We start from the raw sequence: 10,413 nt of genomic DNA, 5'->3' as shown, positions 1-10,413 counted from the left end.
TGGATAAAATAAGAACAATTCGTCAGTTAAATATGTTATAATGCGTTTTCTTTCCGGCGGGTAATTTGTATTTCAGCATGGCTGCGATTTTCCTTCAGGAAATATGACTGAAGTGAAGACGACCGAAAATATTTGCCACGTATACAGATAGGGCAAGGTCGTAAGTACTCAAGATTGGTGAAAGTGGACGTAAAAATCCAGGAACGAACGAACGAAGTACTCAACTACCATTTTTTTTTTATCAATTTGGTAACTTATTTAACTTTTTAAAGTGAGAGAGAGAGAGATCAGAGAGAAAGAAATGGGGTTTACTTTAACGTCCACTCAACACAAACTAGGTCATTTCGGGACTAACACATGGTTCAATTTTATTTCAATAATTCGTTTGCGCTTAGGGGTCTTTAGCAGTGGGAGGAAACCGGAGGACTCGGAGAAAACCCACTTTTTGGACAGGTGACCCTACTCCTTGTCACGTACAACCGGGGATTCGAAAACACGCCAGTTGACTCAATGTGAATGACAGGCCTTATGATACAGCACGCATGTGCTAGCCATTCGGCCATAATGATGCCTGATTGAGCGAGACTTTTCAAACCTGCACATGTGATAATAACAGTACACCGTATAAAGAAACGTTAGATTTAAAAAGAAAAGTAAAGACCCCTTCAGCTGAATTAAAAAATGACATAACAAGTAGTTATCAGTGTTATCACATCTCTTGGATACTTGGCATGATAGATATCAATATTTTAGGTCTGCAAAAAGTGTTTGAAGTATTCAAGTCTGACTTGCACTGTTTCTTCCCTGTTGCTTAAAACTTTGATAAAATAGGTAATACTAATATGTAGATAAAAGAGACTGAAAATAAAACATTCCATGCATATTACCTTGAATAAGCCATGCTAACTGATGGCCATTTTGGAGCATAATGATCAATCGTACTAAATCATAGCCAATGGCAATGCAAATCCCAAATGCAAACCTGTGGGGAAGAATTGACAGACCAAAGGGATAAACTGAAGGTATATCCCAAATGGTTTGTATTGATTTAATATGTAATTTGTTAGATTGGTTATTCATTCATGGCAACTTGATGCTTTGGTCACTGGATATTAGAAGGTTGTTCAGTTTTTGGATCTCCAAGTGACTATGTTCTGCATTTGTCTGTGTTGATTTACACCATCTACATGTATGTATTTTGGAATTGATACCAGTGGCAATTGCAGTGCTGGAATCATGAATCTTGACAAAGACAATGTTGAAGCTGATTTTTTTATGTGCTGTTTGTTTAAAAGTGATCTTTTTAAACGTATCTCAATATTCTGTTATGTTTTTATCTTGTTACTTTTAGAAATGGAGAGCTCTCGAAGAAAATCCAGATCAAAGTCGAAAGACTTGAAGAAAAGAAAAAGGCATCGATCATCTTCTTCTTCTGATACAGATTCTTCATCAAGTGATTCATCTCACTCAAAACCTAAGCGACAGTTGAAGAAGACACCTACTAAAAATACTGATTTGTTATATAGTGATTCTCATACTAACCATAATAAAAAACCACAGAAGAGGAGAGAGCGGAAAAAATCTAAACATAAGAAAAGGTCCTGTGGAAAGACTAATATATCTACTATTATGAAAGAAATTACATCTTGAATTATTAAAGTATGATCCCTTATCTAAATGCATCAATAAATATTTTTACATCTTATTCAAAAAGGGTGCCATTCTACCACAACATTTCTTTTTTTGTGCATGTACCCTGAATCAACAATGACACTGCTCAGCAATGCATAACAGATTCATTAAGTAAAGTATTTATCTATGGATAGTCCTTATTTGTAAAGTTACATGATTGGTGGCTTGGTAGAGAAATAACACTATCCATTAGCTTACCTGTGATAAATATAGGATCGTTATTGATTTGTTAGTGCATGGAAATGATCAATGTCTTATAAAGTACTGAGTGTCAGTACTGTTAGTTTTAAACAAATCCCAGTGCTCTGAAATAATACTCAGTCGTTTTGGAAGTGTATTTTTCTCTTATTATTTACTATAGTATAATGATATTTGTGTATGTCGCTAGTTTTTCTAAAAAAAAAGTAATTTTATGGTGAATTATTTTCTAGATCCAGGCATTCATCAACTTCATCATCTTCATCTTCTGAAGATGAAAGGAGAAAAAGAAAGGAAAGGAAAAAGAAGAAGAAAAAGTTAAAAAAGAAAATGAAAGAAGAAAGAAGAGCAAAAAGAAAAAGTATGGAAGAAGCTCAAATACTAGCTTTGAATTTAGAAGCTGAAAAACCTAAGAAAGGTGGGTTGGACTTTCAGTGTAATACCTGTGTTTTGGAAATACAAATTACGAGCAAGATGCCAGTAAGGGCATTGTACTAAGAAAACATATATAGCATAGTCAACAAGCCTTCTATAGTACAGTAACTCAGGAATCAGATCCTTCACATCAATTCCAAATAAAATTATTTTCACACCCCTTGATTTTTATAAGTTGCGTTCATACCTTAAAGATACATTCCCACGTACAAACGGGGTGATTTGATGATGTATTTGGACTAAAAACATATTCAAACTAATTAATTTATCATAATTTTGCTTCAAATCCTTCCCAAAACATTGTAATTGCCAAGGAATACCCCAGCTATAAAAAAATCGATCAAAACAGGTCATCTTAGTGTCACGTGACTTACCTCTCTCGGTCCCTAGCAACAGGTGCGAAGTCGGTGGAGAATTCATTGCATACACAAGACGAAGCCTTTTATCACTGACTATTTATTACAAATATCGAATCCTAATTAAATTCTTGGATTATACACTGCCCGCGTCTTTTTCTGTGATTTTTATCTCAGAAAGTGTTATATGTCTAGCTCTTCATAAAGTTTATCAACATGTAGAACAAGTGCTCAATTTTCACGTGCAACCTTTGACTTCACGCGTGCAGATATTCCTAATTGTCGGGCTGTCGATTACCTCTCTCGGTCCCTAGCAACAGGTGCGAAGTCGGTGGAGAATTCATTGCATACACAAGACGACGTCTTTAATCACTGACTATTTATTACAAATATCGAATCCTAATTAAATTCTTGGATTATACACTGCCCGCGTCTTTTTCTGTGATTTTTATCTCAGAAAGTGTTATATGTCTAGCTCTTCATAAAGTTTATCAACATGTAGAACAAGTGCTCAATTTTCACGTGCAACCTTTGACTTCATGCGTGCAGATATTCCTAATTGTCGGGCTGTCGATTAGGGGAACCCTTACATCTTTGTCCTGTATATGTTCCATGAGCATTTTTCAGGGAATACAGTATTTTTCTAGTAAGATTGGTAGTGCTCCTACGGTTAGGACTTTTTGTTATTCGAATAGCCGTAGCTATTAACCGGTTAGTAACCGTTAACCGTATGGTATCAATTTTAAACATAAAACAGAGCTTGTCAGGAGGTGCGAGTCATTACTCGTGCGCATGCTATACTCGCTAAAGTAAAAGGCATTACACGCGCAAACATTTCAGGAATTCTTTAATGAAAATTTAAACTATCTAAGGCTGTAGTTATTTATTTACCTGGTTAACCTGTTTCATTTGAAACATTTTCTAATTCAATATATATCTACGATAATATACAAAACAATAGGCACTACTCTGTTTCCCTTCGTACGTGACAGATGGCGATAATATTACGATAACACAATGTTACTAAGAATAGAATAAAGTAAATTGGAAGACGTCTATTGATTGGACAATAAAGAATTAATTCCTCGCTTGCAAGTAGAATTTTTATGATTGGTTAATTTAACTAAAAACCAAAGTAGAATTCTTGTGAGAAATTACGAGATATGAAACGTGTTGAATGTCGTAGTAACGAATCTAGTATAATGTCATTTTCTATCCTTTATGATTATATTTTGAATGGTGGTTACGTTTTTAAGTAAATAATAAACAAGGTAGAATATAGTTAGAAATGCCGAGAAGTATTTAGATTGGATTAACAAGGTCCGTTGACTTTGCCGTATGACTACGACGAGTGCTATTAATAGTATCATTGTTTAGCAATCGACATCGTAGGACGACTGTTACATTCTAAGATTTTCAAACATCAAATACAAAATGACAACGGGCAAGTTTTGTTATAAAGAGGAATATAACCAGACACAACTCTTTGTAATGGGGGACATCTCCGAATAACCGTACCTTTGAATTCGAACCGTTTAACCGTCCAGTTCTAACCGTTTACGGCTATCCGACTAGTCGTAGGAGCACTAAAGATTGGATATTTCTACTTTCCATATATACCAAAATTGCCATACTTTTATTGGAAATAACATTCCGATAAATACTTTTCTGGGACTATCAGGTCATTGATAAACTGTTGGGCAAACAACACTAACGATACTTATCGCTGGTCTCGTTGGATATAGAATGTCAGTCATTGTTTTTTGAAGCCCGCGCACCTGAATGTCGACCGAGGGGAGGTTTTTCTCCCTTGCTTAAAATTGAAAATCAGTCTCCTTATTTGTAAATCATGGACATAAGTATTTTTTTTTTCAAAAGAGTGTGAAAGACTCGCATTCCGATCGCTGCCATGGTGTCATTATGAACATTTATTTGGTGTATTCGATTAGTGTAAAATGTGTTTGCACATGGTAATAAAATTCTGATGAATATGTTGCTAAAAATAGATGGCACCTATGCGTCATTGGTTAATTTAACTGAAATGTAAAGTAGAACGTGAAAATTTCCAATAAAAATAATTCTGTTCTTTGAATGTCATTTAGTAATTGGAACATAAGGGAATAGATAGATTATATTTTGATGGAATTGTCAAGCGTTGTGATTATATTGTGAATAGGAGTTATGTTTTTAAACAAAATTTATACAAGCTAGTTATATTTAGAAATGTCGACAAGTATTTCTATTGGAATACCGTATGTACATGTAGTTATAGACGATAGCAGAAGTTTGACTTGACCGTACAACTACGAGTGCTATTATTTAGCAGACAATGTTTATTATCATTTATGTAACCAGAAATGACCCCTTACACGCAGTTATTGATCTTCAGAACCATTTCCCATACATACATCTGATCACTCTTCTTAATATCAGATCACTCTCCCTAATTTCTAAATCACTCTTCTTATCGAAACTGGGAGAGCTTTTTTAGGAGAGCGATTTTTTTCAATTTGTTCATTAGGGGGAGCTTTTTTCGACTCTCCTCTAAAATACAAAACACAATGACTAGAATGTCATGCACAAGGATTCTCATCTCCCTCATATCTATTCATAAGGTGATTAGTTACACAAAACTAAACAGTGTCCACCATTGAATGTTTAAAAATACAATCATTTGGACATGTATTTTATCAATCCAGATAGATTGTCTACCACTAGTAGCTCACATGTAACCAATGAAACGTCAAATACAATGATTGATCGTAGGTGATGGAAAAATGCAAGCAGTTGGTCCTTGGTGTGTGAAGGCCTTTAGTCATTTATTTTTATACGCCCAGATTGAAATGTGGTCGTATATTGTCGTCGCCCCCATCCGTCAGTCCGGCGTCCACAATTGCTTGTGGACACTCTAGAAGCTAAAGTTAATATCCGATTGACTTTACATTTATACACAGTGTTTAAGGTCATGAGACAAAGAAGCTTATTGATTTTCAGCGATTTCCGATAATTACTGCCAGAGTTATGGCCCTTGATCACTTTGAAAAATCTTGTGGACTTTCTAAAGGCTAAAGTTAATATCTGATTGACTTTAAATTATACACAGTGTTTGAGGTCATGAGACGTAAAATCATATTGATTTTCAACGATTTCCGATAATTACTGCCATAGAAAGAGTTATGGCCCTTGATCACTTTGAAAAATCTTGTGAGGCTCTAGAGGCTAAAGTTATCATCCGATTGACTTCAGACTGATACACAGAGTTTATGGTCTTGAGACGAAGAAGTCTATTCATTTTCAGCGATATTCAATAATTACTGCCAGAGTAAAGGCCCTTGATCACTTCAAAAATCTTGTTGACGCTCTAGAGGCCAAAGTTAATATCCGATTGACTTTAAATTTACACACAGTGTTTAAGGTCATGAGACGAAGAAGCCTATTGATTATGGCCCTTGATCACTTTGAAAAATCTTCTAAGGCTCTAGAGGCTAAAGTTATCATCCGATTGCCTTCAGATTGATACACAGAGTTTATGGTCTTGAGACGAACAAGTATACATAATAATGTTCAATGAATTTTTATGACTTGAACAGCTAAATCCATGATGTTAAAAGTTTCGTTTACTAAACGTTGGCATGGTTTTCTGATAATTATTTAATGAGTTGTTACTCTTAATCAGATTTTAATGTATTATAAATGTTTCATTACCGAATAAAGTAAAAATATGCGACAACTCTTGTTGACTGCCCGGATGATTTAGCTGCTGTGGGCATATGTTTTGTTGCCTGGCAACCTATCTTTGGTATTATTTATAGACTTAATTCATGATACTTCAGAAACTTTGACAGTGTTTCATGATTACTGTCTGTAGATAATATCTTTAAGTTTATACATATTCTAATATAGTTTTATATGACCAGACACGACAGGAATCGGTCCCACTGTCAGAGTCTTGAAGCCAATGACTAAAGAAGAATGGGAAAAACAACAAAGTATTGTAAGGAAAGTTTATGATCCGGACACAGGAAGACAAAGGTATGTCTACACTTTTGAGAATGATTTAAACATCTGGGTTTTATTTAATACCCTAAATTTTCTTCAAGGTGGAAAAAAATCAGATCCTTAGTAAATACATGTTCATACACAAGCTTTTCAAGGCTAAATTTTAATTTTTTGGTGGATGTGCCTTATCAACCTTCTAATGTGGGTGTAAAAGATAACATATATTCTCCAGTTTCAACGAATTCTGGTAACAACTTCCTAAGTTATTATCCTTGATTATTTTTTAGAATCTTCGGAATACTTTAGTTTAAGCACAAAAGCTATCATCCGATGTGCTTGAAATTTGTAAGCATTGTGTAAATTACTGGAACAAAAACGCCTATTGAATTTCAACAGTTATTATCCAAATGGCTTTCAATGTTCAGATTTGTGAAGAAAAGAAGAGTCTCAATGAATTTCAACAATTTCAGCGTTACTTAGGCCTGCTTTCTAAAAAGGTTGTGAACATTAGTGGCAGTCATCGTTTTTCAGGTTATTACTTGTAGTATCATAACCCTTGCTCACATTATAGAGTCTTGTGAATGCTTAAACATCAATATAAATCAACTAATCTACTTTAAATTCATTTTCTTTCTTTCAGTTATTATGACCAATAAATCTATAAATTTACAGCAATTTAAGATAATTATTTCTAGATTAATTGCCCTTAATTATGTTGTAGAATGTTATCATCAGTACTCCAAATTTTGGTTTTTATGTTCCTAAAGAATCACAATGAAACAATCTTTATGGACTGTTCATATGGCTACTCTGGGTGTATATTTTGTTGCCTGGTAACCTATCTTTTAAACCTATTGTCAAATTTTGTTTTTGTTATTTTCAATTCTAGGCTTATAAAAGGTGATGGAGAAGTGATTGAAGAAATTGTTAGTAAAGAACGACATAAAGAAATAAACAAGGTATCTAATGATTATATTCTTACAGGTTATGGATGGATGTAAAACTAATGAATATCTTTATAGCAATGTACAAATGTATACAATTTTTGTATGTATTGTGTTTTTAATACAATAGTTAGTTGAATTTGACTAGCAGTACTTTGTATCTGATTGCCTTTATTTCAACAGACATCTGTCCTTAATTTAATTATCTACAGAGCATTAAGCATAATCCTCTGTTGATGACTATTTATACTATTCTTTAACACCAATCATAAGCAGACATGGATTCTATATGTTTGCAATATTCTGTAAAGGCCATAGAATGTTATAGTTCCGTGCAGAGGTCGATCATGGCCATGTTTGAAAATGGGGTTTGAAAAATAAGCTAGTTTTACAGAGTGGAAATTGACCCATAGATCCCAAGATATTTTGGTCAATTTTTAAGAAAAGCTATTTAAAATATTTAAACTAAACATACCAAACACTTTTCTTATTCCAGATTTCTACTCAAGGTGATGGTTTGCATTATCAGAAACAGGCAGGGCTTAATAGATTTTAAAGATGAACTGCTATCCCAATATGTGTATGTGTGTGTGGATAATAATTCTTTTATTTAGAATTTCAATCCTGCTTTAAAAAGAGAACAAATTGTGTGAATTAAATGGCATAAAGTAGTGTAATTATTTGATACAAGCATTCAAGATTATATAAAAACTATTTAATGTGATTTAGCTTGAAATATTGACTTAGTACTATGCACAAATATCTATTTGAAGATAGAAATGTAACATAATTGGTTGAATTAGTTTTCTTAAGTGGTCAGGGTTACTGTAGACAGGTTCGCTTAGTAGGAGACATCTCTCAATTTGAAACATGGCTTTTAAGTCATTCAGTAACTAAAAGGTTAAATGCATATTTTGTCAGTATGGTGAAGGGATGTAAAAAAAAAGTGTTCACACAGAATAATCAACATTCTGCTGATATTTTCCTATAAATATATGAACTTAATGCTGCATGAGTTTACAATGCAATTCATGAAAAAAAGATACTCAACTGTTAACATGAACTTATTATTATTGCCTATGGTTATCATAATAACACAGTTGACATAGTTCATAAATTATAATGGTATTTGGATGTTTCATATAACGTTATTTCAAATTTAAATGGCAAGTGCATATCAGAATTACTTTAATTATATGTAGATTTTACGAACTATTGAGATTGTGAATATTTCTTTGAATGGATGTGGCTTTTTTTTGTTATACTAACTTATCTTGATAATGAACTGTTGGCTTTATTTTTTGTTGATTTAAGTTTCAGAGTATTGTAATTAGTTTTAAAGTTGCCTTCAGTCACATTTTTCCAATTATGTCATAATAATAATGATCTTATAAATCCATTATTAAATATTTCTTGTCGTGAGATTTATATTAAACCGACCTGGCCAAATCAGTTTGGTTTTCTCAATATGATCCAAACTACTTACCTGAGCCAAATGAACTGAAATGGGGTTTAACATCCTACTTTCATGCACTTACTGGGCTAATGTTGCCATGAAGGGAAATTTTGCCCGAACAGCAGCACTACAGCCACCTCTTATTTCAAATTCCTTCTGTCAAGAGTTCTTTTATTTGCGATGAACTTTCTCGGCCAAGACCTGGATCCAATAGGGGACCTCCATTTTAGGTACGTTATCTCCCTTTATCACGGAATAGATTCATTTACAGCCATTCAAAGCTTTTTGTCCCCCGCCTTTCGAAGAAAGCAGGGGACTATTAAAATGGGTTCGTCCGTCCGTCACACTTTTTGGGACACAATAACTCTCTTTCTAATTGAGCTAGAATGTTCAAACTTGGTGTAGGTGTTTATTAGGTCAGTGCCTTGATGGAGTTCGAAGATTGTTGATGCTTTGGGACACGATAACTTTAGTTCTGATTAAGTGAGAGTGATGAAACTTGGTGTATAGTTTCATTACATCATTACCTTGACTAAGTTCGATAATGAGCATTTTCTGCTCAGGGTAAGCAGAGTGATAAGCAATTTGATTGGCCAAGACTTTTGAACACAATAACTCTCCTAATTGAGCTAGGATGTTCAAACTTGGTGTAGGTGTTTATTAGGTGAATGCCTTGATGGAGTTCGATGAGAATTTTCTGCTTAGGGTAAGCAGAGATAAGCAATTTGATTGGTTGATGCCTTGGGACACGATAACTTTAATTCTAATTAAGTGAGAGTGATGAAATTTGGTATATAGTTTTATTACATCATACCTTGACTAAGTTCGATAATCAGCATTTTCTGCTCAGAGTAAGCAGAGCAATAAGCAATTTGATTGGTCGAGATTTTCGAACACAGTAACTCTCATTCTAATTGAGAGAGAATGTTCAAACTTGGTGTAGGTGTTTATTAGGTCAATGCCTTGATGGAGTTCGAAGATGAGCATTTTCTGATTAGGGTAAGCAGAGATAAGCAATTTGATTGGTTAATGCTTTGGGACATGATAACTTTAGTTCTAATTAAGTGAGAGTGAGGACACTTGATGTATAGTTTTATCACATCAATGTATAGTTTTATCACATCAATACCTTGACTAAGTTCGATAATAAGCATTTTCTGCTTAGGGTAAGCAGAGCGATAAGCAATTTGATTAGTCAAGACTTTGGAACACAATAACTCTCCTTCTAGTTGAGGTAGAATGTTCGAACTTTGTGTAGGCGTTCATTAGTTGAATGCCTTGATTGAGTTCGATGATAAACATTGTTTGGTTACGGTAAGCAGAGATAAGCAAT

The 10,413-nt window shown here is 33.9% G+C and overlaps 1 long non-coding RNA gene across 3 annotated transcripts; it reads left to right on the top strand.

Annotated features, from left to right (window-relative positions):
• The first annotated feature begins 60 nt into the window (after positions 1 to 60).
• Positions 61 to 9,033, top strand: LOC126825750 (uncharacterized). 3 transcript variants are annotated; one of them, XR_007682166.2, is made up of 6 exons: positions 61 to 249; positions 1,352 to 1,598; positions 2,124 to 2,308; positions 6,585 to 6,713; positions 7,570 to 7,639; positions 8,121 to 9,033. It is a non-coding gene; the product is annotated as an uncharacterized LOC126825750 (long non-coding RNA). The 3 variants fall into 3 exon arrangements; XR_007682165.2 differs by having other exon boundaries at positions 62 to 249; positions 1,352 to 1,659; positions 6,599 to 6,713; XR_007682164.2 differs by having other exon boundaries at positions 63 to 249; positions 6,599 to 6,713.
• Positions 9,034 to 10,413: the final 1,380 nt, after the last annotated feature.

The sequence above is a fragment of the Patella vulgata genome, chromosome 6 (genome assembly GCF_932274485.2).
Source record: "Patella vulgata chromosome 6, xgPatVulg1.2, whole genome shotgun sequence".
Taxonomy (NCBI): domain Eukaryota; kingdom Metazoa; phylum Mollusca; class Gastropoda; family Patellidae; genus Patella; species Patella vulgata.
This window is presented reverse-complemented; position numbering and strand designations above follow the sequence as displayed.